At 37.6% G+C, this 27,428-nt stretch overlaps 1 long non-coding RNA gene across 1 annotated transcript; it reads right to left on the bottom strand.

The window, feature by feature from the left end:
* Positions 1-27,428, bottom strand: LOC112674144 (uncharacterized). Its single transcript, XR_007405609.1, has 3 exons — positions 27,185-27,428; positions 7,996-8,056; positions 1-1,859 (listed from the first exon to the last, which is right to left on the bottom strand). It is a non-coding gene; the product is annotated as an uncharacterized LOC112674144 (long non-coding RNA).

Raw genomic sequence — 27,428 nt, 5'->3', positions numbered from 1 at the left:
GTTGTCTTTTTTTTTTTTTTTCCAATTTGGTGCTGCTGTGAATAAAGCTGCTATAAATGTAAATATATAGGTTTTTAAATTGAATATAGGTCTTCATTTATTTGAGATAAATGCCCAGGAGGATAATTGCTGGGTCATAGCCTGGTCACATGTTTATTTATTTATTTAAGAAACTGCCACCTTGCTTTCCAGAGTGGTTGTTCCATTTTCTGTTTTTCTCAGCAATGTAGGAGTAATCCAGATTCTCCCCATCCTTACCAATATTTGGGATTACCATGATTGTTTTTCTAATTGTACCATTCTAGTAGGCGCATAGTAGTATCTCACTGTGGTTCTAATTTGCATTTCCCTGAGAGCTAATGTGGAACATCTCTTCATATGCTTATTTTCTATCTACATATCTTCTTCTTTTCCCCTTTGTTGCTATTATAAACAATGCTGCTAAAAATATCTGTGTTAAAGTCTCTGCATGGGCATATTTTTAAAATTCTCTTGCATGCAAACCCAAGAGCAGAATTATGGGGTCATATGGTAATCCTATTTCTGAAATTTTGAGCAACTATCAAACTGCTCTCAAAAGTGAACAGTACAATTTTACATTCTAACCAGCACTGTATTAGGGTTTCAATTTCTACAAATCCTCACCAAATCTTTTCATTGCCTTTTGATTTTAGGTATTTCTAAAATGTGAGTGTAAAGCTTCTCACTGTGGTTTTAGTCTACATTTTCCTGATGACTAATGAGGTTGAGCACATTGTCACATACTGACTCTGGTCATTCAGACACTTTCTTTGGAGAAATACCTAGTCAAGTCATTTGTCCACTTTTTAAACGGGTTACCTATCTTCTTACTACTGAGCTGTAAGAGTTCTTTGCATATTTTGGATATGAGTCCCGTACTTACCTGATCTACAAATATTTTCTTCTAGGCTGTGATTTGTTTTACTTCACTTTCTTGGTTTCTATCTTTTGAAGGACATTTTAAATTTTTATGAAATTCACAGGTATTTTTAATTTATACATAAGAATATATAATTTATATATTGAAAAAATAATTATTTGGAAAAGATAAACTGAAATATTAACATGGATTCGTCATATACTTACTTGGCTTAGGATCACAGAGATGAAGTAAACACAACATACAGTTATAAGGGAAGCAGTCATAAATAGTATCCATATTCAAAGTATCCATTCTAAGCCTCACTACCAAATACGTCACATTACTATTTATATACACAAATCCCTAAGTCTGATGTAATATCATCCTACCATTCAACAGGAGGATTCACCCAGTATAAATGTCAGTCTTCTTCAGTGAATCATAAGGAATGTCATTAATGGTGACTACGCAGGACACTATGAAGCCAGTATAGTGAGTACAGATATTTTAGTTATAATTGAAATACCACTGAGACATTCTTATTAAAACCTGAACTTTTTCACACGACAAATCTTTTTACTATTCATTAGGCCATCTTTTGATAAAAGGTTTGTATGAAGTGAAAAAACAAAACCAAACATTTCTCTCATAAAAAAAAAACATATCATCTTGAAATGGAAAAACACCTATTACAAATGAAACCTGACCAATAAAAAAAATTATATTCCAAGACCAATTTATGAAAGTCTCTAGAGAAACAATATTCCTTAGGTTCCTTAAATGAGTAACAAACTGATGTTTCAAAAAATTCACTTATTTTCAAAGAATATATATTTAAGAATTTCAACACTAAAAATAATGGAAAGTGGATGTTCGAAAAATACATTTAGAAAATTAGCCTTTAAAATTGCTTTTCCTCAGAAGAATCATCTTGAATCATCAATGAAGAAACATTGCAGCCCATCTCTTCTCACTACTTGGGAAACAGAGAATGATGTTAGTTCCATGTAAGAGACATAAAGAGCCAATAGTTAGATGAGAAATGGACTACCTGCAGATGGTTTTATCTAGAAGAAGGATACTATGCCCTAAAAATGAAAACCAGACTAGAATTCCACTAGGAAACTGTTCAAATGATCCTATCAATAATTTATACACAATGATGTTGAATGAAATTTTTTATTTTAACAAAGAACATTGGGTGTTGCATGTTTAATAAGGAACGAGCATATCTGGATACGTTATAAAATGTTATCCTACATTGCTTTGCTTTTTTTCTCTTCAAATAGTTATTAATAAATTATTACACTCAGTTAAACTGAACATCAGTTTATAAAGTACCAATTATCAGAATAATTATTCTGGGATAATCCTTGGATATTTGCTGACCTGGAGATTCAATATTTGTTCAGTGAGGCAAAGTGGTATTGTCCTAGGGTATGTCTTTTAAACATCTACATTTTGAGATGTAGATGTTGTTCCCCCTGTCAAATATTATTTGCTATTTGATAAGCAAAACCCATATTAAGCATTAATCTTGACTGCCCCCTTTTCATGCTTATATTCAACAAATTTATATATACCTGGAAGTATGCATGTTGCCAATGCTTGTAGAAAACTTACTAACATTTAAGCACTATGTATATATTTATACAAAAATCCTGTATGAATGGAAATTAGGTACTTCATTTTAAGAGGAGGAATTTGAAGCATAAAGAGTATCAGAAGCTTTCTCAAGAGGTCATACCTAGTAAATGGAAAGTGGGCTTTTTGTCTTTAGAGCTCAACTCTTTAACAACCACACCATACTGTCTCCTTATTAAAAATTTAAGTGTTTTCCAAGCAAACACAAGTCTACAATCCTTTATCTGAAGCCCGAGGGGCGGAATTTGATTCTGTGTTGAGAACTTTTCAATTTTAGAAGGGTAATATACTTGTCTGGTAACCAATCATCTTACCGTTTCTGCAGTCGAATGTATGAATGAGGGTTACACCTGCCTCAATTCGGCTTAGGTTATGTTTTACCAACACATGAATTTTGCTTATGATTTTTCCAAAAACAAAAAGTCTGATGTTCAGAACCTTGTGTACTTGAGAATTACAAATAAGTAGTAAGTTGCCAACTTAGCATTGCATGGAGTTCATCCAAAGGCTCACGACACATTACGTTATCCATTCTGCCTAAGTTGACTCTTCTGCAAACCACAGCCTCCTTTAGAGACATTGCTACTGTATACACTCGGACTCTGAGCTTCCACAGCCCTGAGACAGCCCTATCTTATCTTAAATTTGAAGCACCTGAAGTAACATGAATTTGGGCGGTTGGGGGGGATCTCATTATCAAATAATTTTTTTAAGTAAAAACTTGAAAGCATTTTTTTTCTTTAAAAACTTTGCTTAGGAGTAAAGAAAACTGCTTACATTTTTATATATAAAAAACTAATATTGGGCAGCCCTGGTGGCTCAGTGGTTTAGCGCCACCTTCAGCCCAGGGCCTGATCCTAGAGACCTGGGATCGAGTCCCACGCCTGCTTCTCTCTCTGCCTATGTCTCTGCCTCTCTCTCTCTCTCTCTCTCTCTCTCTCTCTCGGTCTCTCATGAATAAATAAATAAAATATTTAAAAAAAAACTAATATCACCTAAGTCTACAAGTATACCCACAATAAAAAAAAATGACTGAAAGATATACTAAATTGTTAGCAGGCTGCTGTTAACAATGATTTCTCATTTTACCTTTCCATATATATATTTTTTTCAGTTTTCTATACACATTTTCACTCACTCAGTTAACATAACATCTGTGTTACCTGCTGTTCAGTGAGTGAATGAATACTGGGTGCTCAGAAAAGAACAAAAAGTTTCTGATTTCCTAATGTTTACAGCCCACTAGAAAACCAAGAATGAATTTCATTAAGAAAACATATAGGAGGGCACTTGGGTGGCTCAGTGGTTGAGTGTCTGCCTTTGGCTCAGGTGATGATCCCAGAGTCCTGGGATCTAGATCCGCACTGGGCTCCCCACAGGGGGCCTGCTTCTTCCTCTGCCTATGTCTCTGCCTCTCTGTGTCTCTCACGAATAAATAAATAAAATCTTAAAAAAAAAAAGAAAGAAAGAAAGAAAGAAAGAAAGAAAGAAAGAAAGAAAGAAAGAAAGAAAGAAAGAAAACATATAGGGAAAAATTCAACCAGTACTTTAAAATAGATATACTAAAATCTCACTGAATTACTTAAATTATGAGAGAAATAAAGATAAATATGAATTAATTTAAATTTATATTTCTTTGAACTTAGTAAAATGCTTACAGGGGGATCCCTGGGTGGCTCAGCGGTTTAGCACCTCCCTTCGGCCCAGGGAGTGATCCTGGAGTCCCAGGATTGAATCCCACACTGGGCTCCCTGCATGGAGCCTGCTTTTCCCTCTGACTGTGTCTCAGCCTCTCTCTCTCTCTCTCTCTCTCTCTCTCTCTCTCTCTGTCTCTCATGAATAAATAAATAAAATCTTTTTTTAAAAATGCTTACAGTTTCATAACTTTCAACAATCTCTACTAATATTATCAAGGAAATGGAATAAAGAAAGTGAACATTGTAAGTGAAACGAAAAGTTACATTCCAGGAACATAAAAACTGTTGCATTGGAAAGTTGATTAAAATTTACTTTCAATTATTTATCTTAGTTCATTACTCATTTCCTTTACAAACCCCTTTTTAAAAATTGTGCAATGATACATTTTACCACACCAGGCCTGAAACATGGCAATTTTCAAAAGTATGATTTCCAAATTAATATGAAATGCAGTAGAAATCTTGCTATTTGCAAGGACACAGATGGAACTAGAGGGTATTATGCTAAGTGAAATATGTCAGTCAGAGAAAGATAAATACCATATGATTTTGCTCCTATGTGGAATTTAAGAAACAAAACAGATGAACATAAGGGAAGGGTAAGAAAAATAAGATGAAATCAGAGGGAGAAAACTATAAGAGTCTCTTAACTATAAGAGACTGAGAGTTGCTAGAGGGGGAAGGTGGGAGGGGATGGGGTAACTGGGTGATGGGCGTTAAGGAGGGCACTAAATGTAATGAGCACTGGGTGTTACATATAACGGATGAATCTCTAAATTCTATCTCTGAAACTAATAATACTCTGTATGTTAATTGAATTTAATTTAAATTTTAAAAATGTTTTAAAAATACATGGAATGCAGTATCATCTGCAAAATACCTAGTAAGTGATCAATACCCACTAAATAAACCAAAATATAGCTACGGTATACCATACACAGCTGACCCTTGAGCAACAAGGATGTTAGAGGCACTGACCCTCCACACAGTCAAAAATCTGCATTTAACTTTTGACTGCTCTAAAACTCAACTACCAATAGTCTGTTGACCAGAAGCCTTACTGATAACAGCAACAGTAGATCAACACATATTTTGTACACTACACATCTCATACACTGTATTCTTAAGGTAAGCTAGAGAAAAGAACTTTATTAAGAAATCATAAGGAAGAGAAAATACATTTAGAGGACTGTACCGTATTTATTGGAAAAAAATCTGCACATAAGTGGACCCACACAGTTCAAACCATGTGGTTCAAGAATCAATGGTGGGGCCATAGCATATGTCCTATGTCCTATAGATGTATCAATAACATCTAGCTAAATACGACAGTGTAGCTAAAATGACATCTTGAAACAATTCAGTAACAGTCCCTTGGCCTATCCTAAAATGCAGTTTCTCTGTTTATGGTTTTATAATACCTGGTGGAAGAATTCAGTTAAAATTCCACTTTTGATCTTAAACAAAAACAAAGACTTAGAGTGATGGATCATTCTCCTTACTGAACTGACCATTTGTTTACTCATTTGTGGTCAACTACACAACAGAAACAATTGTTTCAAATGATAAATTAACCAGCAAACATGGATACTATTTCTTTCTTCCTGAGCAATTATTACATGCCAGGAACTATCCTAATATTATAGAGGACTATTCCATTTAACCTACAGTGTAACCCTATTAGAGAGCAGACACTATTATAAAGTCAAGGAAACTGACCTACAGAGAGCTTAAATAATTTGCCCAAATTATACAAATAATAAATTGTGGAGCTGGGATTAGATTTGAAACAAAATTATTCCAAGTAAATTACTTCCTTAATTCGTAAATCAGTTGAGAAGAGCTGAAAACAAAATTAAAATGAGTTTAGTATAACGATTTAAAGACTGTCCAGACATTTGTCACCACAATTCCCTCAGAGATCTGTTTTTCTTGCTTCCAAAAGTGATCAGGCCCTGAGACAAACTGAACATTATTAAATTCCAAAAAAAACAAGGTAGATATAATGGCAAATTATTAATTTGAGAAAAAAGTCCAACTGTCAAAGGAATGATGAATGTTTGGGTTGACAAGACAAGAATATATTTCTTTTGTTGTTATGTAAAAATCAAGCTTCATGTAAAATTAAGTCATAATCAGAAGACATTTGAAGAATATGCAGTAAAAAACTCTTACCATATAGACCGGAATTATTCAAAGTCCATTTGTTGAGTCCTTCAAAGGATTACATAGAAATTATAATACTGTTGATAAAATGCAACAAACAAGTAGCACTGGCTGCAGCAAAAATGCTTTTGTATCAGCTGAGATTCACATGTTAATTCCTTAAGCACTGACTGAACTCCAACAATATGCCAGAGACAGGGACCAGTGAATAGGACATACCAAATCTGATAAAGACCTAACCTGATGTCTGACAAAGACATAAGGAATTCCTTCCACACTACAGTCTGTTTTGCTTATTTAATAACCATTTATGTAAAAGACATTGCAACTAAATGTTTTGGCAAATATTAATTTGTTTATCACAACCATCCCATGAGGCAGTGTGAAAGAAAAAAATTATTCATGATACTTATTAAAAGGATAAGGCAGACTTTTTTTCAGGGTAACTAGTGTACTGTGGTTTATCAGCAGGGAAGAAGGATTAGGTTCAGTTTTGAATGCAACAAGGAGAAATGGGGATTTATAGAGTGGAGAGGGTTAGTAGCAAACAGAAGATTACAAGGGGGTTAAGGTCATTCTTGCTAAGTAACCTAACAGGTGAAGACAAGCCAGGGTGATGAGATACCAAGATATTCCCTGGGGGATGAGGAATTTGGTCAGATATCAATGGAGATCATGTACCATGGGTGGGAGATTCTGGCCAAACTGACTTATCAGGATTCTTGCCAAAGGTAGGGACATAAGCCCAAGGTCAGGCAGAGGGCTCAGAGGAGCTCTACTAAAGGTTGGTCAGGGACAGAATCTCTACTAGTAGGTATTACTTTAATCCGCATTTTATGAAAAAGGAAACCAAGGCAAAATGTGGTTAGGTAGACTGGTTAATAGCATACAGCCCGTAGATAATGGAGCCAGGAAATTACTATTAATGCTGCTTTACGAATAAAACTGTATATTTTGTCTTGACAACACACATGTGCACACACGTGCTCTACATCATCTTCATATGCATTAAGCTCTTTAAATCAGATTTCCTCTCCTAGGCAGTACTTGGGATGGGAATTGCCAACACTTCTCATGAACAATACTTTTACTCTGTTTTCTCTGCTTACTGACATTTTATGAACTAAAATAAATCAGGAACCTAATCTGAAATGAGTTGGCATTCGTTCTGCCCTGCCTAACAATATGTCGATTTTATATGTTAAGAAGGCACTATTGGCTATGTACAAGCATCTTTTCACTTATCTTTTTCTAAACAGCAATATACTCAGATAAAAGGTTCACTTCCCCAAATCTCCTTTTAGGAGGGGTGGACCTGTGATGGAGTTCTCATCTATAAAATTTAAGTGGGAATCTATTGCATGGAAAACTCTTACATTCCTAAAATGGTGGTAGATCTGCCTGCACTTCCCTGTGGCCTCTTCTCTTCTTCTCTCCCTGCCTAGAATGCACGTATCATGGCCATGGCTTCCGTAGCCATGCTGAGGTTGTGGGTGGAGGCCCCACAGTTGAGAAAAGCAAAGCAGAACCACAAATGCAATTTGGATCCATGCCTGCATCATGGAGCTACCATCTCATCTTAGATTTCTTCTTTAGCTCACTTACTTTGTGAAAAAAATAAATGCTCACTTGATTAATCCACTGCAGTAGAATTTGTCTCATGCACCTGAAAACAAGCACAAATAATACACGCACTTTGAAAGGGAAATTATTGATGTGATTTTCTCATCCTTGGTGAACATCTCACTATAACTATTAAGTGCTTACAGTAAATATTACCACTGACAAAACTTTATTCAATAAAGTGAGGTACATAATTTTAAGCAACAACAAACAAAAAAAGAGAGATATTACTCAGAAATTGCTTTCCCTATTGTTTCTAGCACTCTTCTTCTTCTGGTTATTTCAACATATGACTGCTACAGAAATAAAAGTTGCATTTTGAATTCAGGCCCTCTGGTATTGACCAGTTACTTGGAATAATGGTAACCCTAGAAAAATTAAAATGGAGGGGTTAGAGATTCATATTCTGAAACATCGATGGGATACAATGCAAATCGTGCAGTCTCAATCTCAGATATAATCTGGCCTGAATTTAAAGAATTTAAACAGGTCCTTAAATTCAGTCTTTATGAAAAGGACTGTGAGGTTTTCAAAAGAGAACACATTCAAGTATTTTCTGACTTCATTCTGAAAGCCCACTCACTACTCTTCAAGCACCTTTGTTTGCCTCAAAACCCGCTGCTTCCAGAAATGCAATCTTCATCTGTAAGTGGTTTTGTAGCAATGATTAAGGAAAGAAGATCAGAAAATCCAATGGCCCAGATTATTTGAGGAGAGAGGTGGCATGAAAAATGGTCCCTGGCATATAATTTCACTTTTGAGAAACAGAAAACCTACAGGGAGGAGGAAAAAAAAAAAATACAGACGCTAAGGTCTCTGAACTGCCTTAGAAAGAGAAAAACAGTTTAGATTGCTCTGCTGCCATAACAAGCACCGGAGTTTATTGTTTTGTTTGCAGACTGAGGTCTGCAGAAAATAAATATCCGTAGCTGAGGGAATCTAGAGATAATGAACATCCAGAAGTGCGACTACACCCCGAGGTATTTGGGCAATCGTCTTACTGACAGAAAAAAGGAGATAAAGTAGCAGAAAGAAATCTTAGCGGTGGTGAAACAAAGAGGGAGAGGTTACAAGAAAGAGCAGCGGATGGGTAAGGAAAAGAACTCTATTACCAATCGGCAGCCACATCTACACAAGGCTTATTAAAGAACAGAATTCACTTGAATTCTGCTGTATGGCCTTTAGCATCTGGAATGCTAAATCAACCAGAGAACCAGTTACAATCCCACAAAGCTGACCCCCATCCTGTTTCATTCTCTTCCATCAGCTCCATCTCCTTGCAGAGAGCACTGTAAGACCATCACACCCGCCCAGGAAGGTTCCATTCATACACATGGACAGAAAACGCTTCTAAGTCAATGGTACCGAACAGCTCGTGGTACCAGAAAACTCAAGTCAGTAAGTTCATTTCTCTTCTCTTTTATAAATTCTGTATCACTCTACGGAATGACTTTTTTTAAATGCTGTGTTGGGAGGTTTTGGTTGTTTTTAATTCACGTCTCAGGTCCCAGATTATTTCTAATACCTCGGCAACTAACATGGAAAATCTGGGTTATGTGGTGTTCTAGACAGCAAAATCTTAATATTCCTAAGGCGAGGCTGGGTCATTGCAAAATGGCCAAGTGTCTGATGAATTAAGCACCTACTTGATTTGCCTTTATTCACTCACATATGAATTTATTGATTCCACGACCATCTATCTTGTACCTCCTATACCCAAAGCAATCTTCCAGGTGTTGATCCATACAGGCAAGTGTCCTAAACATAGATTTTGCCCTCAGCACATATAAGATATGTTAGAAAGAGAAAATAAGCATATTTATAAGAAAATGTAAAAAGTAGGTGATAACTTCAATGATATAAAATAATCTGGGAAACCAGTATGGGAACATTTTCATCTATGAAATAAAGAAAAACTTTATGGACACAGTGTGTGAACTTGACCTTTATGACTGTTCAGAATTTAGTTATGATGACATAGGAGCAAGAGAAAGGAAACAGTCAGCTAAGGCATTATAATGGGAAAATGTATTGTTCATGGAGAAAGGTAAGAATATGTCTGGAGAGCAGCATTCATCAAAATCAGGAAGTGAAATCATGTCCTAGGATTCTCTTTCTTATTATTCAGTTATATCTGTACTGCCGATATGAAGTTTGCATGTCAACTCACTTTCACTGACTTAGTATTTTTTTGTTAAAATGATTTATTTATTTTCTTAACAATACATTGTACTTAAAAACATTACTGGGACTCCTGGGTGGCTCAGTGGTTGGGCGTCTGCCTTTGGGTCAGGTCATCATCCTAGAGTCCCGGGATCAAGTCCCACATCAGGCTCACTGCATGGAGCCTGCTTCTCCCCCTGCCTATGTCTCTGCCTCTCTCTCTCTCTCTGTCTCTCTCATGAATAAATAAATCAAATCTTTTTTAAAAAATTACAAACATACAAAAAAATCAGTATCATTTGGCATAAATACAAAGTAAACATACATAAAATTTAACTGAAAATAATGCAAAATTTCTTTAGGCCTTGTTGGTTGCTAGAGGTCTGTTGTCAAGGTTAAGAATGCAGATTACTGAGAGTCAGGAAGGGATTAGTACCTACTAGAACCAAACCAAGAGTTTCTCCTGGACACAACGTAGGAAACGGAACCAGAAGAAAAGAAAACCAATGTCTCATCATTGAATGCAGCTTAGTGTTATGTCTGAGTTCCACAAAAACACAGCTCATATTTACCAAAGAGGTAAGTGGCGTATTTTGGGAAAATCAACCTTGGTTTCAAATCACAACTCTCAATAAAATAACCAGCAATCCTATGTGTTAAGCTTTGTTGAAAAGGTGCCTGTCTCTCTCTCTTTCCCCCCTTCTCTATGTCTCTGTCATAAATGTGTGTGTAATGTATATAACATATATCATCACATAGAATTACATACAGCATTATAAATATACCAATTATATATAACCTATGTCCTATGTAAGCATATATAAACATTGATATATAGAGATAGATATATATAATTGACCCTTGAACAACACAGGTTGGAACTGTGCAGATCCACTTACATGTGAATTCTTTTTTCAAAAAATATAGTACGGTACTGTAATGTTTTTTATCTTCCTTATGATTTTTTCTAGCTTATTTTGTTGTAAGATTAGAGTATATAAAACATGTAACATACAAAGCATGTGTTAACTGTTTATGTTATCAGTAAGGCTTCCAGTCAAGTTTTGGGGAAGTCAAGTTATACATGGATTTTTGACTGTTGGGGGAGGTAAGGAAGGGAAAGGCACCTCTAACCTTTGTGTTGTTCAAGGATCAACTGTACATATGAGAAGAGAAACAGAGAGATAGAGATATCTAAATGTAAATTTACATCTGTATCATTTAATGTCAATATACACATATATACAGATATATCTATATAGAGACATAGGTAGATAAATATATAAAGAGAAAGACATATATAGAGAGACAGGTAGATATCCAAATGTACAGCTGTCTATCTAACTGCCACAGATAGAGAAAGAGAGAGAGACTGGTATATGCTATACCTGCAATATAGTATTACAATCCTAAAAATAAGCCAGGTCAAAGTTTGGGACCAAATCATAGAACTTCAGACCAGACATCACTAAAAGTACTATTTCAGAAAAAAGAAAAGCACATCAGAAAATGAGTATAGTATCATAAACAAGAAAAACCATAAAAATGGTCTTGGTTAGTGCTAAAAGGGAAATAAAATGGCAACAGAACTTACAAAATTCTAATTTAAGCGCTCATCAATATTCATGTCTATAGATATAATCACATATAAATTTATTTAAATTTCAGAAAATTTTGAAATAGGTTACATATATTAGTCATATCAAAAATCTTCAGTAATGCTTTAAATCTCCCAGGCAAAAAGAGAACAATTCAAATAACCGGCTGCCATCTATAGACCTCATCAAGCAATAATTTTGTCCTTTTGTGGGGGATGGTATTCCCCCAGAGATTTTACTGATCTCTTTTTTGTTTGGTAAAATGACTAACTGTTTGAGCATTCCAGCAAAAGAACATAAATGACTGTTGCTTACAGTCAAGACTCAAATATCCATATGCAAATAATTTCCAATGTGTTCGTTATCCCAGTCTGCCATTATCCTTCTGCCAAGAAGAGTTTTCTAGGCCAATTTTCCCCACTGCTGATTGGGATATACTTAGAAAATTCACAGTGGTTTCAGCATGAGCCTCAGCAAACCATAATTAGGTGAGTCTGCTGAAACAAAACACAGCCAAACTAAATAATGCATTCCAAGACCAAGTATCGACTACAGTAGATAATATAAGCCTCTGAGCTGCCATCCATTGGCATAGATAAATGAAAATTACATTTTATCTTCACTTTATACTTGAGTCTATATGAAAAAGGAGGAACAAAGTGCTTGATTCTCACATCTGCCCTTTTCACCCTAGGTATTCATTTAGAAAAGAGTGTTGAGAAAGTATTTGTATATCCAGAGGAAACATCTCGGTCTGTGATGTTCATAAATCCAATTTGTCATTCTGTCTTTATTTATCATCTAATTAGAGAAATCATACCATTTCTGACTCCTATTTCTCCTCACCTCTTTCCCACAGAAAATAAGAGCAAAAGAAGATGCATCTCATTTGATGATATGAGTTTATAGTTCACAAATTAATCAGTAGTTGGCTTGTCCATCTAGTGATTCTAATGGAAGACAAACTGATGATGACCTTAACTAGAAGAACACATTGTAGGCGAATTAAAACAACTTTCATTTTCTGAGAATTAACTATGTGGTAGACACTTTGCTAAGCATTGATAAAATGAATTGTGTTATGTAACACTGTAAGGTAGGAACTGTCGGTATCCTCCTTTTACAAGTGGAGAAACATACTCAAAAATATTAAGTCCCTCATCCAAAGACATAGTGAGAAAGTAGCAGAGGCTTGGCATGAACCCAGGTATGCCTGACTTCAATGCCCAGCTTCTTCCACATTCTTTGCCATTTCCAGATCCATGGACACTACAGCACTAAACAATCACAAGCCGGAAATGCTCAGTAGGATCAGTTAAAGTTAAACTAAATCACTTACATCCTCAAATACGATTGAAGTTTGGAGTCCTTGCAAAGCAGAGAAACAGAAGATGGAAAAATCTCTAGTGGCCAGAGAACGATAAAGGCCAGAAGCCTGAAGGTCATGTCATCTACCCTGCAGATTTCTATGTTGGCTGTTTCAAAGTTGCTGCTTAATTTTGTTGTCTTTTCTAACCTATTTATTCAAAAAAGGTCATTTCAAGCTCAATGTCTTCTTGATGGTGACATCCTGATCTTTACCAGAATTTCCAACTGGATTTACTAAAGCCTGAGAAGGTCAATGGCACTGAGTCATGGGCTCTGACCACCCTGTAGTTGAGACTATTTGGCTCACTGCTCTTTGCTCTTTCACTAATCACTCCCACTATTTGTTTAACATTGTGGTTCTTCAGATAAAATTCTTCATGTTAGGCTTAAGGACTCAAAGATTCAATACTACTTCCCATCCAATGTCTGCTATAATCAAGTTTCAATTAAATAAAATGATTTGGGAAAGGAAGAAACTGTATTTTATGTAAGAGGAATCTCATGCGTTAAATTTATTGTTAAAAAAGTGCCAAAGCATGTGCCAGATGCTGTGTAAGGAAAAACCGCAAGTTTTCTGTTCACAGGGAGATGGCATGCTTGAGGGTATCTCCTGTATATACACCAATCCCCTTTACATCATCTTCTCATTAATGAAAACTGTCATTTGAGGAACCACTGCTCTGCCGGAGTCCACATGATTTGGGTTAATCTGGCCCAATCCTGGCTGCTGAAGAAGGGTAGTGTGTAAAAAAAGGATGAAACACATGACTCAGTCCTGGCCAATTGGCACCATCCATTCCACTAGCCATATTGATGAACTCCAAGATGGGCTATGACCCAAGTGGGGCAAATGAGACTTATTTCAGAACTTTTTTCTGGAAATTTGAAAGCATGGCTGCTAAATCCTGGAGCAGCTGGTAACCATCTTACCACTATAAGGAAAGAAAGTGCCTGAGAGAGAAGAATCCAACACACACAGAGTAAAGAGAAGTAGAAAAATTCCTATAATGCTATTTGATCCCATAGATCCAGCTTAAGTTGTGTCTATCTCAGGGCCTCATAAGTTATAAGATAATGAATTTTCCTTGTTTCTTTTTTTCTTCCTGGGCTAGATTAAGGAGGAATTCTATTCACTTATAAGCAGAAAAGTTCTGATTAATAACTCTAAAAATAATCTTAGCTTTTATTTTTTTTTTAAAGGCTATTTTTAAAATGAAGAGTTCTATTTTCCTGCCATAATAAATACAGGAAGGTATCATAAGCTTTCTTGCTAAGTTAGGGTCTTAGGCTGAACATCCAATTTCAATCTTATCAGGGGAAGAGACTGGCTATAGTAAGTTTTGGCTCTGAAGCCACCCTGGAAGTAAGGGATTATAAAAGAAGTAGCTGGTACTCATTTATTTTCCTTTTTCTTGAAAAATCAAAGGAAGCATTAAAAAATGTTTATTTGTAATATATATGTAATTGATAAATGACTTTTCTGATTGGTAGAGACAGAGGCAATTTTATTAGATCTTGAAAGCCTATCTTCTACTTTGGCAAGGTTGGCTTACATCTAACCTGATTTGTCATCTGAGAAGAATGCTTCTTTCCATGGCCTAACTTCCCAAAAGTTAGAGTGGCAAGTATCCTATCTATTTTGGTGAAAAAGAAATTGGAAGACGACGTAGCACCAGTCACCTGAGGTTGTCGAAAAGGATCTGCCATTGTTTTTCTCTAGTCAACCAAGCCAACCATTGAAAGCCAAATGATGAGAAAAATTTAAAAAGAAACCAGCTGTCTGGGGGTAATCATACAGATCTTTGGTGATACAAAGGTTATAAGAGTCATAGATTGTCTAAGCCTCAATGGCCTCTGGGACCATCTAGCTCAATGGCTTCATTCCACTTTGGCTCCCTACAGCCCATTTTTCCTTCATCAGCAGAGATACCTTAGGTGAAATAAATAGAACAATACAACAATTGAAAAATTGAAAAATCTCCAACATTTCCCCACTATGCTTGGGATAACATAAAAACCCTTAACTTGGTCTAGCAGATGATTCACATTCTAATTCATGCCCACCTATTCTCTTCATCTGCCTAGACTCCCCCTACTGCCTTACTGACTGTTTTTTCTCATTTTCTGAAATGAGTTCCTTCCAGACTCAGGCCTGTTTACTTTATTCTCCTTAATCTCTTTCACCTGGACAATTCCAATTCCTCCTACAATCTTGGCTTACAGTTAATTTATTTAGAATTGTTCTTTGGCATTACTAAAACAATTAAAACTGCTCATGTAAATGTTAATTGGACTTGCCACATATTCTTTACATTTCCCATAATCTTTCATTATTTAGTTAGTGTATACATCTTTCAATGTTTGTTTGCTCACTGGTCTTTAAGCTATAAGGCCAAAGAAAATGTTTGTTTTACAACAAACTAATGGTCCTGGCATATAGCAGGTATTTAACAAGTTTCTTCAAAGAATTAGTAAAATAAATTGGAACTTCTAGAGAAGTGAATTATCTTCCCCTTGGAACCAAAAATGTTTTAGATATTTCCATATTTTTGATCCATGGATTCCAATGACTCTCTAGCATTTGTTTTTAGTGGTAATGAGAGATTGGCATATTTGTGTAAGTCATATATATATTTACATATACTATAATTTCTTTTCAATTTTCTGCTAATTATATTAATACAAAATTATAAATTGTAATATGTTAGGAAAGAAAATATAACTGAAAGTATCAGAAGGTACAGTATATAGTAAGGTGGATGTTATCTCATATACAAATGTTTTATATAGGGACACCTGTGTGGCTCAGCAGTTGAGTGCCTGCCTTTGGCTCAAGGTGTAATCCTGGTCCTGGGATCAAGTCCCACATCGGGCTCCCTATGGGGAGCCTGCTTCTCCCTCTGCCTATGTCTCTGCCTCTGTGTGTGTGTGTCTCTCATGAATAAATACATAAAATATTTTCAAAAAATGTTTTATACAGAATAGACATGGGTCTATCCTTCATAGGTACACATGTATGCACATACATACATGCACATCTATACACACATCTGGATATAGTAAGTCACATTACAAAATGTATCTCATTATAAATTACAATCAAAGTGCTCAAAAATCACAAAACTAGCCTTCCAATGAATGATAAGCCCTTATTAGCTTCTAATTCTTCAAAAGCATTTTTTTTCTCTAGTCTATCACCACACTTATAAAAGTCACCATTGGTATCCTGGGGCACTTGGGTGGTTCAGTTGGTTAAGTGTCTTTGACTCAGGTCATGATCTCAGCATCCTGGGATCGAGTCCCCAAGTTGGGCTCCCTGCTCAGTGGGAAGTCTGTTTCTCACCCTCTCCCTCGGGCCTTGCTCCTGCTTACGCTCTCTCTCAAATAAATAAATTTTTTATAAAAATTTTAAAAAGTCACCATTGGTATCCTATCTTGTATTTTGTGTCTTCTGTTACTCAAAATGGTAGAATGAACTTGGGATTCATAACCAACTAATATTCATGCAGAAAAAGCATGCATCCCCATTGTCTGAAAGTACCTTTCAATATCATGAAACAGTAAGATCAATAATTCAAAGCACATGTTCCCAAATCCAACCAAAGGCTTAGAAGTTCTAAGTTTTCTAAAATAAAGTACACACACACACACACACACACCTCACTGAATATTTATTTTCCCTCAGTCCTTCAGGGAGTGGCTGCCCCCAGAGAAACTAGTTTCACAGTTCAACTGAAAAAACATGGACTTGTAAGTCCAGGAAACAAGTACTTCTTAAGTGAGGTTTGGGCGACCCAACAAGGAATTATAAATGAAAGAAGAACAAAATCCTGTGCCTGAAAATCTGTTAGGAATCTGGTTCCTATTTCCAATTAGTCTTATGTCCGTGGTCTTCTTTAAGAGGCAGGCTCTAGAATCTGCTGGATCTTAGTTAATCAATTTTAACTGGACCTTTAGTAGAGGCCAATATATGATGGAAAGGAAAGAAAAGTAGCAGTGACTAAGAAGGCATTTTTTAAGACCAAAGTGCCTGAATTTAAATTCCAATTCTGACACTTCCCACAAGGGAGATCTTCAGCAAAGTACTAGAGCTCACCTGATCTCAGATCTCTCATCTGTAAAGGGGACAGGCCAGGGCCTTGCCATAAGGACAAAATAAGGGCATTCAGGTAAAATTATAAGCTTTGCAGCTGGCATGTAGAAAGATCCGGTGTGTATTTGCTACTGTTGTTACTTCTGTTATATTTATGGTCATCATTAATAAGCCTACTACAGTCTTCCCTAAAATATAGCTCCTCTAATTTGTCATTGTACCTGCATATTTCAATTTTATGTTTCTGTTCCAGTATATTGGAAGATGTAAGTTCCAATTCCATTCAATTCAACACCAGACAGATTTGTTGAGGATCTACTATGTGCAAGGCAATATGCTAGGTATTCGTGATATGGACATGAAGAAGATACAATGCCTGTTTTCTTAAAGATTCTCTTTAACACTGTATTCTTTAAAAACTTCTGCCATGATGGGTGATGGTACATTTTATGTCTACGGTTTCTTCTCTTTCAGAAAGACTGTCAGTAAAAACCACTGTAATATATTACCCATATAACAACAGTGCAATAATATTGATCAATTCAAAAAGTAAAGAGTTGCTTAGCTGCATTTTAAGCAAAGCTTTAATAACCACAAAAACGAAACATACTCTGTTATCAAAGCTTATCTTCTCAAAATCATTAAAGCCAAGTGAACAAAAACATTTTTAGGTGCTTTCATCAGACTGAAAAAAAAAAAAACTTGATATTTGAATTAAATTTTACTAAGAAACAGGACATCTGAAGGTGATTTTGCCCATTATTTGATTTCACAGAAATAATTCAAAGTTCAATTCTACAGCTAGTTAAAAAATTTTTTTCAAGTACTTATTTAAAAATAAAACCTACACAGTTATTGGGCACCTGGGTAGCTCAGTGGTTGAGTGTCTGTCTTTGCCTCAGGTCAGGACTCTTAGGTCCTGGGATCAAGACCTGCATCGGGCTCCCTGCAGGAAGCCTGATTCACCCTATGCCTACGTCTCTGCCTTTCATTGTGTGTCTCTCATGAATAAATAAATAAATAAAATATTCAAAGAAAAAAACCTACAATTATTGTTCAGTGAGTCATTCGAACTGAGGGTTTCAATATCATTGGGTCAATCCAGTGTTGAAAGCACAAAAGTAACAGAATGGTAGAAAGCATACATCACTTGCTTCTAGAAGGATCAGTAATCAGTCCATCTTAAATAATTTTTTTATCAAATTGGAGAAGTCAACCCCAGGGGAAAGCATGATATGGTCTGCTCTGATTCAGAACAGAAATGCTCACATTTCAGATACTTCACCTTGCTCCCCAGCCTGCATGTGGTATATAACTGGGCTGGGTGTTCTGGAGGGGGAGATTGGGAAGACCAACATGTTGGAAACCCCTGCCCTATCCCAGGCTCAACAGCTATTATTCCACCTTACAACGAAACTGCTTGACAGATCAAAAATGTTGGCCATGTCTTTGCATAAAAAATGTAACATCTTTAGCTTCCATTTTTACTTAAAGATGATCTACCATTTTTGCAATTACTATAGTTGGATTTTCTATATTTTTTAGGAAGGCTTAGCTCTCCTTGGGAGCAATCAATTAAGCTAGAAGTGGCCATGGTGCAAAGGGCTCAGACCAACCTGAAAAGCCACCAAGATACAAAAGCACACCACCTTCCACACCAGGATTTCCCCCACATAAGAAAGCGCCCCCCCGCCCCCACCCCACTCCACCCCACCCTTGCTGCAATAGAGGATCTCACTCTTATATTTAAAACTAAACCCGTTCCCTCTGGATCTCATCCTGTGTCATCTACTCAAACTTCTCCCAGATTTCCTCCACCACCATTGGAGCCAAAATGCCCTCTGCTCTACCCAATTACAATTTAATTTATTTAATTTGCATGTAGCTCTTCTCTGAACCATCCTGGCATAAAGGGCTGGTGGAGGGGCATCCCATAATGGAAACAAACAAGGAATGGGCTACACAGGCTCAGCTTAACTGGACCATTCCACTCGGCCAAACACACTCGTTTTTTTTTTTTTTTTAAGATTTTATTATTTATTCATGAGACACACAGAGAGGGGCAGAGACACAGGTAGAGGGAGAAGCACAGGAAGCCTGATGCAGGACCCCATCCCAGGACCCTGGGATCACGACCTGAGCCAAAGGCAGACGCTCAACCAACTGAGCCACCCAAGTGCCCCCAAACCTTGTTATCACAAGACTGTAATGACTTTGCAGTCTCTCCTTTTCCACCTTGCTCATTTTTCTCTCAGCATGTACATTCTCCTTAAATTTCCTTTTATTTCAATCAATTAATGTGTATAAAAATCCCTAAGCATACAAAAATCTCGTAATTTATAAAATCTTGTACCAAATAAAAAAACTCTACAAGAACTATTTTAAAAGCACCCATGTATTCAATTACTTCTTATAAAACTCTCATGGGTAGTTACTACTACTACCTTTGTTGTATAAAATTGAATAAAGAGGCACAGAGAGGCTAAGTCACTCTCTCAAGTTCTCACTGCTGGTAAACTCTGGTGTTGGGCTGCAAATGCAGGCATTTTGAATGTAAAATTCACACCCTTAAGTACAATACTTACATTCCATATATTAAATTCCTTAATTCAAATACATAAGAAAATTCCAAATAGCATTATTCATCAAACAATAGGGAATCATGTGGAAGGTGAGTCTTGGTAGTACATCAGATGACTAAAAAGCAAATTCATGCAAAGTAACATCCAGACAGATGGATTAGAGGCTGCCATAATCTCCTGCACTAATAACTGCCCCCGCTTCCTCACTCCCCATGGGGAGAACCTTTTCCATCCTCTCAAAGGCTTATCCCCAACAAGCCCTGACAAGTAGGCAGTCTTGTCCGATCTCACTGCCCCACAATCACCAACAACCCCAGTTAGGCCCTTGAGGATCTCTACCCCAGAAATTTTCAAACTGTATTTAAAAGATTCACTTGGGCTCTGAACTTGAAAAGCTATGTACTGGTAGGTTGGGATGGCTTAGCTACAGAGACAGAGAACAAATTATATCTACACAGACAAGCAGAGATTCATGATTTGAGTCATGAAAGATAAAAAGATTAACTTTAATTTTTAACTTTATAGTTTTTGGTTCCATTCTCTCAAATCTGTGTATATTTTCTCCCCCTGAGATCTTAATACACTCTGATCCTCCCAACATAGTTATACATACACAAACACGTGCAAATATTTTTTGTTTCTGGAACTTAATCAAGTTGCATGAGGTTTCTGTTGGAACCAAAAATTACAGAAAGCAAGAATCAAAGTTATTATAACAAAAATAGCAATGAGGCTAATCGCTCAGTGGAGGCTACTCATCATAAATAAAATGCTAACATATCTATACTGGCAATTCAGTCAACAAAGACAACATAAAAAAATCAAACACCCTACAATTTACTTTGGTATCTAAATTGGCCATACCTCTTAATGACCCTTCTTTCATAAAATAGACCAATTTTATGTCTGCTTGCATTGGTCCACTGAGACAGAAGTGTTTGGGTAGCCTCAGAGTCATAGATTAGGACTAAGAGGTGACACTGGGTCTAGCTGACCATGTAAGAGTCATAAAATTTATAGCATCAAGACCCAATAAGTCAGCAATCTGAAATGTGGGATCCACGTTGCCACAAAAGTCCTATGGCCCACTGCCCTGTGAGACCCTGTCTCTGGTCCCTATGATGTTATAGGGACATCACAGGAGAGACGTGGTTTCCCTAGCGAAAATGCAAAGTTGTCTTAGCAGCCTACACTGCTCTTTCAGTCATTAAATGGTTCAGATTTTTTAAAGATTTTATTTATTTATTCATGAGAAACACAGAGAGAGAGAGGCAGAGACACAGACAGAGGAAGAAGCAGGCTCCATGCAGGGAGCCTGATGTGGGACTTGATCCCAGGAGTCTGGGCTCAGGATCACACCCTGAGCCAAAAGCAGAGGCTCAACCCCCAGCGTCCCTAAATGGTCCAGATTCTTGACTGAATACTTACTTCCATATTAGATAATGTGCTCAAAAAATCTAAGGTAACCACAACTGCTGTGAAGGTAAGAACATAGTTCTCTGGCACCAGATGGATGAGAGACTGATCACGCTGCTCCTTTAGGGCTGTAGGACCTTGACTAAGTTGCTTACCTACTCTGAGCATGAGGCTCATGGAGGTAAATGAATAGAATGAATGAACAGAATAATTTTCCTTTCATAAGGTTGTTATAAAGATCATATGTGATAATGTTTTGAAAGTTCCTGGAGAAGCCCCCCAGCAGAGAGTACGCACTCATAAATGTGAGTCATCATCACCATCGGCCCTGTTAGGAACCCCCCCCAGCACATCCAACTCTTCATGGTAGCTGTTAGATTCAGGTAGTAAAGTGTGTCCCTCTCCTGCTGTGAATCCACTCGTATCCACTTACCCACAGTGTTTACAATTAATTTAACATTTATAGTCATGCTTATTTGTGATCTAAACATTTAAGACCAAAGGCTCTCATTTCTGAGCTCCCTTTTCATACATATCTTATTTCTTACCCCCTCAAATCCTGGATTCCTAACAATGTACTCTCATACCACCAAGAAATTCTAGAGGACTTGATGTGGAACTAAATGGGCTTTCTTGTGTCTCCTTTTGAGAATGCCTCTTGCCCTTAAAGTTACTGACGGGTCATTGTTATTTCTTAAGCAACTGATTAGGAAAACATGCTGGTTTTATGGGGTGTAATGTTTGAGACCTGAAAGCAGGAAACCTAAAACCACTCAGCTTTTTAAGAGACAATACTGACACTTGGTTCAAGTTGCCCTTGGGACCTACAAAACTGACCTTAGGGCAGTAACTCCCAGAGCAGAGAAAATACATAATTTTAGAGACTGTAGCCTCCAAATGCTGTTGACCATGTTCAAACTTTACAAGACAGCTTTCCTGCATTTCCCTGTATCATTCGCTCATGTCTTGTGGTTAATACTTGTATAGTTTCCACTGTTACTCTGAAAACCAGGTGTGAGGTCATGTGGCAGGTACACAGTGACATTTTGCTGCTTTACACTCCAGCACATTCCCTAATTAAAGTGAAATGTGTGGTCCAGGAGAGGATATTTTCTAAATGAAACCAGTGATAATCATTTCAGAGATCTATTCTGAAGCTCATTTGCTTTATCTCTTTCCAATTAACTATTTGCTTTCTCTTCCCATACTGTTTCAAAACACAATTCCTTTCTTGGGTTTGGCACAGTGCAATATGCATTCTTAATGTGCAAACTCCTCTGCTTGGACACTATATAAATATGAATACCATCTCCATTCCTACCGTTTAGTAATCATCTGCCTCCAACTGTTTAATCACAGGTGGCCTTCTGTGAGGTGGGAAACTCTAGAGGGGAACAGATGGACCAACAGGAGCAGGGTAGAGCTCCAGTGGAAGAATTCCATATCTGAAAAGCAAATGGCCCAATGATGTAACATGTCCCACCTCTCACCTCCATTTCTATGTGGCCATCAACAAAGTTCTCCTTCCATTTAGAGCAGTTTATGTTTATGCAGAAAATGAACAAATGCAGAGTTACATCCAGGAACCAGCATATGCTATGACCCTTACTAAGGTACATCTTTAAAAAATATTAGCTTTGATTTCTTGTTGGATTAAATAGAGGAAATCCAACTTGCCACTTAGTGGTTTCACTGAAGGTCAGAATTTAGGATTGGTGACAAGCTCTAGGAGGAAAAGGATCTGGAAGCTAGGACTAAAGCTTGCCTGGAATGTTTAAAGGAAAACAGAAATTTTATCTCAAACATAAAGAAAATGAAAAGTATGTACCAAAGATGTAGCTTTATTGCTATTGCTACAGAAACTATAGGCCAAGATTTTTAAAGTGGCTTTATCCATGGGCCTCGGATTATTTCATGGTCATTGTCAAGTGTCCGTGGCATAGCAAGCCTGCAATCTTTTCTTGCCTTTATTGTGGATGTCTAGAAAACAAAGTAAAGCACCTCAGTCAAATCTCCTTGAAAATACACTAAAGATGGATCAACCAGCAAATCCATGATTGACATTCACTAGTAGAATCCTTATCGATAAAATGCTTTCAGTAGAGTGTACCTGGTCTGTTTGGGGGTAGTCAGTGGTCTGACTCAATCTGGACTCAAAGGCTCTATGGGGCATGGTTCTCTGAAAAATGCCGAATGAGCTATTTAGCTATCCGAGTGTAAAATGGAGATGTTTGTACAAGTCATGTACCTGCATACACTTCTTACACACCTTGCATGTTAAATTTGGCTGAAGCATGTCCAAATATAGCAAGAAAGGACCTGGGGAGCCTCACTGACAGTCCTTGGCTTCTCCTTGCTTTGCTGACACTTGGTGATCACTTGTATCCTTGAAGTAATCAGGAAATCTTGACACTAAGACCTTAGATTCTGCACTCACTTTACAATTTAATCAAAGCCTCAATATGCAAAACAATAATGCAGTACTTAACGGTATAAATCTAGTTACTGCCCTTCAACTAGTTACATTATTTACTTATAAACTCAGAGTGAAATGCAGATTCAAATTATTAAATTACAGTTTGAAGATATACTAAAATACCATTTATTAGAAAGTACGCATACACACTCTCTTATAAATACTTAGGAAATATCAAACTGTTACAAGTAGTGGCTATCGTAGATTAAAATTGAGTGGAGGAGATATGAGTCCTCTTCCTTTTTACGCTTTTCAAGTATAATCATGTATTATCAAAATAAAAATCTAGTATAGACACATTTAAAGTAAAAGAGTTAAGTATGTTATATGTAATGCAATGGCTTTGAAGAGCACAACACATTCACATTGGTGATTAGGAAAGGTAGCTCTAGGTGTGCCTGGGTGGCTCAGCTGGTTGAGTCTGACTCTTGATTTCAACTAGGGGTGTGATTTTTGGGGTTGTGAGAGCGAGCCCCTCATCAGGCTCCATGCTCAGATTCTCTCTTCCTCCTTCCTTCTGCCCCTCTCCCTGCTCTCTCTCTAAATAAATGAATTAATTAGTTTTTTTTAAAGTATATAAAAAAAAAAAGGAAGAAATAGTAGCTCTAGTCTCCTATGATTCTCATCATCCAATTTATTTTTGGTTTTTGCATTGCATACCCTACAGTATCAAGTCATTCCTGGTTTATACAGATAAGCAAATCCAAATGCTAAGCATTTTCCAATTTCCTTTCAAACTTTAGTCTTCAGTTGACTCATTCAAAAGCATGAGAATAAGGTCGTAATATTTGTTTCAAAGTTGAAAATTAAGAATAATAAATGATTACTCAGAAATTGCTTTCCCTATTGTTTCCAGCACTCTTCCTTCTTCTGGTTGAATAATAAATGCTTGATGTAAAAATAAATATAAAAGTGAGACAAGGAAGTATAGTCCAACGATTCCATTCTTACATGTGTGCCCTGGAGCAGCTCTCACACATTTGCCTAAGGAGATGTGCGCAACCATACACACTGTACCAGTCTTTGCAAGAATGAAAACTGTAAACAACTTATATATACATCAATTGAAAGATAAATCCATTGGGATATATTCTTACAAGAGGATTACTGCACAGTGATTAAATAAATGAAATAGGGATAATTTATCAGCCTGAATAAATCTAAAAAAAAAAGTTCAGTGAAAAAAGGAAATGATCAGAGGATGTTGCAGAAAGATATATTTAGCAAAATATTATTTACCTTACTTAACAACAAAAATATGATACTACATTTTAAATATTGTCCTGTGGACCATACATTTATGTTAAAATATTAAAATCAGTGATGTAGATACACAGCAGCTTCAAAATAGCACTAACTAGAGGTGGGGAAAAGAGGCTGATAGGAGAGGAAATGGAATAGTGTAGAGATAATTGCATCTGTAGTGTTTTGTTTCTTTAAAAAATTAAACATTTAAAAAGTTAATATTTATTATATCTGGGTTATACATAGGTATTATACTATTTTACTATTATCTGTATTTTTATCTATTTGTGAGATAAAAATGATTTTATGTAATATATACATATATAAAATACATGTATCTCTAATGATATGTATGTTTATATAAAACTATTACTATATTGCAAATGTTCATGTATTTGTACATACAAAACAGAGATACTTATGAAAGATACTTTACATATAAAAGATATATAGAATATATAGTGTATTCAATAAATATATAATTCAAAACGGGAAAATTACAGTGCTCACTTCAGTAATGCATATACTATGATACAGAGAAGATTTAGCACACCCCCTGAGTAGGAATGACCTCAAACTCATGAAGCTTTTCAAATTTTTGAGTACACTCATCGTGACCAGCACTGAGTAATGTATAGCATTGTTGCATCAGTATATTATACACCTGAAACTAATATAACGCCGTATGTTAATTATATCGGAATTAAAAAAATTAAAAGAGAATGACAGAACACAGTACATACCATATGTTACTATCAAATGAGAAACAAACAGGAAACACCCCCGAAATGAGATGATGGCATTCTGCTAGATGCTATACACTTCCTGTTATCTCCTGCCCTTGCACCAGTAACTAATACTATATACAGTACCATATGGACAGGGCCAGGGCAGAGCTGCAAACTTTCCAAATGAATGATGGATTGACAAAGAGTTCACGTGGGTGAATGAGATGTCAGGTTAATTCTGAGCTCTGCACAGCAGCAGCCGCAGTAACAAATAAGACCTGACACTGACCTGGTGTCTCCCTGCACCAGCCTGTTCCAAGGGCCTTACCTACTTAAGTTCATTTGCGTCCTACACAGCTGGGTGACTCAGGTGTTATTACCGTGCCCATTTCCCAGATGAGGAGCTGAATCACAAAGAACACCAAGCCACTTGCCATACCACACAGGTTAAAAAAAAAAAAAAGCACCCGGGCAGCATCTGAGCCAGGTGCTCTGGCCCCAAAGTCAAGATTCCTAACTAAAGAGTTCCCTTGGCAGCTTCACTCACTTTCACTGGTGTTTTCAAACCATTTTAGGCAAGTTTTAAAAATAAAATATGGGGGGTAGGGGGGCTACCAGGCTGGCTCAGTCAGTAGAGCAAAGGGACTCTTAACCTCGCCTTATAAGTTCGAGCCCCACAACTGGTCGTAGAGGTTGCTTAAAAATAAAATCTTAAAAAATAAAAATCTAAAAAAATTTAAAAATATTAAAATCAAAATTAAATTTAAAAAAACAGCAAGTTTTCACAATACCCCCTTAGCAGCACTGACAAAAAAATATTACCACTCATGGCAGGAATCTTTGCTATTGGGCAGGTGTAAACCAGGAGACCTCCCTGAACCCCATTTTCAAGAATAGCAATCAGCACAGAGCACGTGCCTCCCGCACCCCCCATTCCCTCCTCCTCCCCCCACTCCCTCCTTCCTCCACCCCATCCCTTCTTCTTATCCCCCCTCCCTCCATCCTCCTCCCCTCCCCCTCTACCCCATCCCCCCTTATCCCCCCTCCCTCCACCCCCCTCCCCATCTCTCCCCATCCCCCCTCCCTCCACCCCCCTCCCCATCCCTCCTGATACCCTCCTCCCCCCTCCCCATCCCTCCTCCTGATACCCCCTCCCCCCTCCCCATCCCTCCTCCTGATACCCCCCTCCCCATCCCTCCTCCTGATACCCCCTCCCCCCTCCCCATCCCTCCTCCTGATACCCCCCTCCCCCTCCCCATCCCTCCTCCTGATACCCCCCTCCCCCCTCCCCATCCCTCCTCCTGATACCCCCCTCCCCCCCTCCATCCCTCCTCCTGATACCCCCTCCCCGCTCCCCATCCCCCTCCCTAGCTCCTTCCCTATCCCCCCTCCACCCCCTCCCCATTCCTCCTCCTGATACCCCCTCTCCCCCTCCCCATCTCCCCTCTCCTCCTACCCCCCTCCCCGCCCCGGGTCAAAGACATCAGGGCTTAGGAGTGTACCCGGGGTTGAACACGGGCTGGCCATGTTCCAGAAAGTCCAAGCCCCGGGCACTGCGCGGCTGCAAGCCCACGACCACCGCACCGAGGCCAGCGCAGCCCGCGAACCCGCAGGCCCTCCGGACGCCGGGCTCCCTCCGACCACCGCAGGCCGCGGTCCTCCAAGCGCAGGTCCCGCCTCCCGGAAGCAGCCCCGGAGGCGCACCAGGCCCCGGTGCGGTGACAGCTCCCGGCACCAACCAGGCCT

The sequence above is a fragment of the Canis lupus genome, chromosome 24 (genome assembly GCF_003254725.2).
Source record: "Canis lupus dingo isolate Sandy chromosome 24, ASM325472v2, whole genome shotgun sequence".
NCBI lineage: Eukaryota > Metazoa > Chordata > Mammalia > Carnivora > Canidae > Canis > Canis lupus.
The sequence above is the reverse complement of the archived record's forward strand: the minus strand, read 5'-3'. Positions and strand labels throughout refer to the sequence as shown.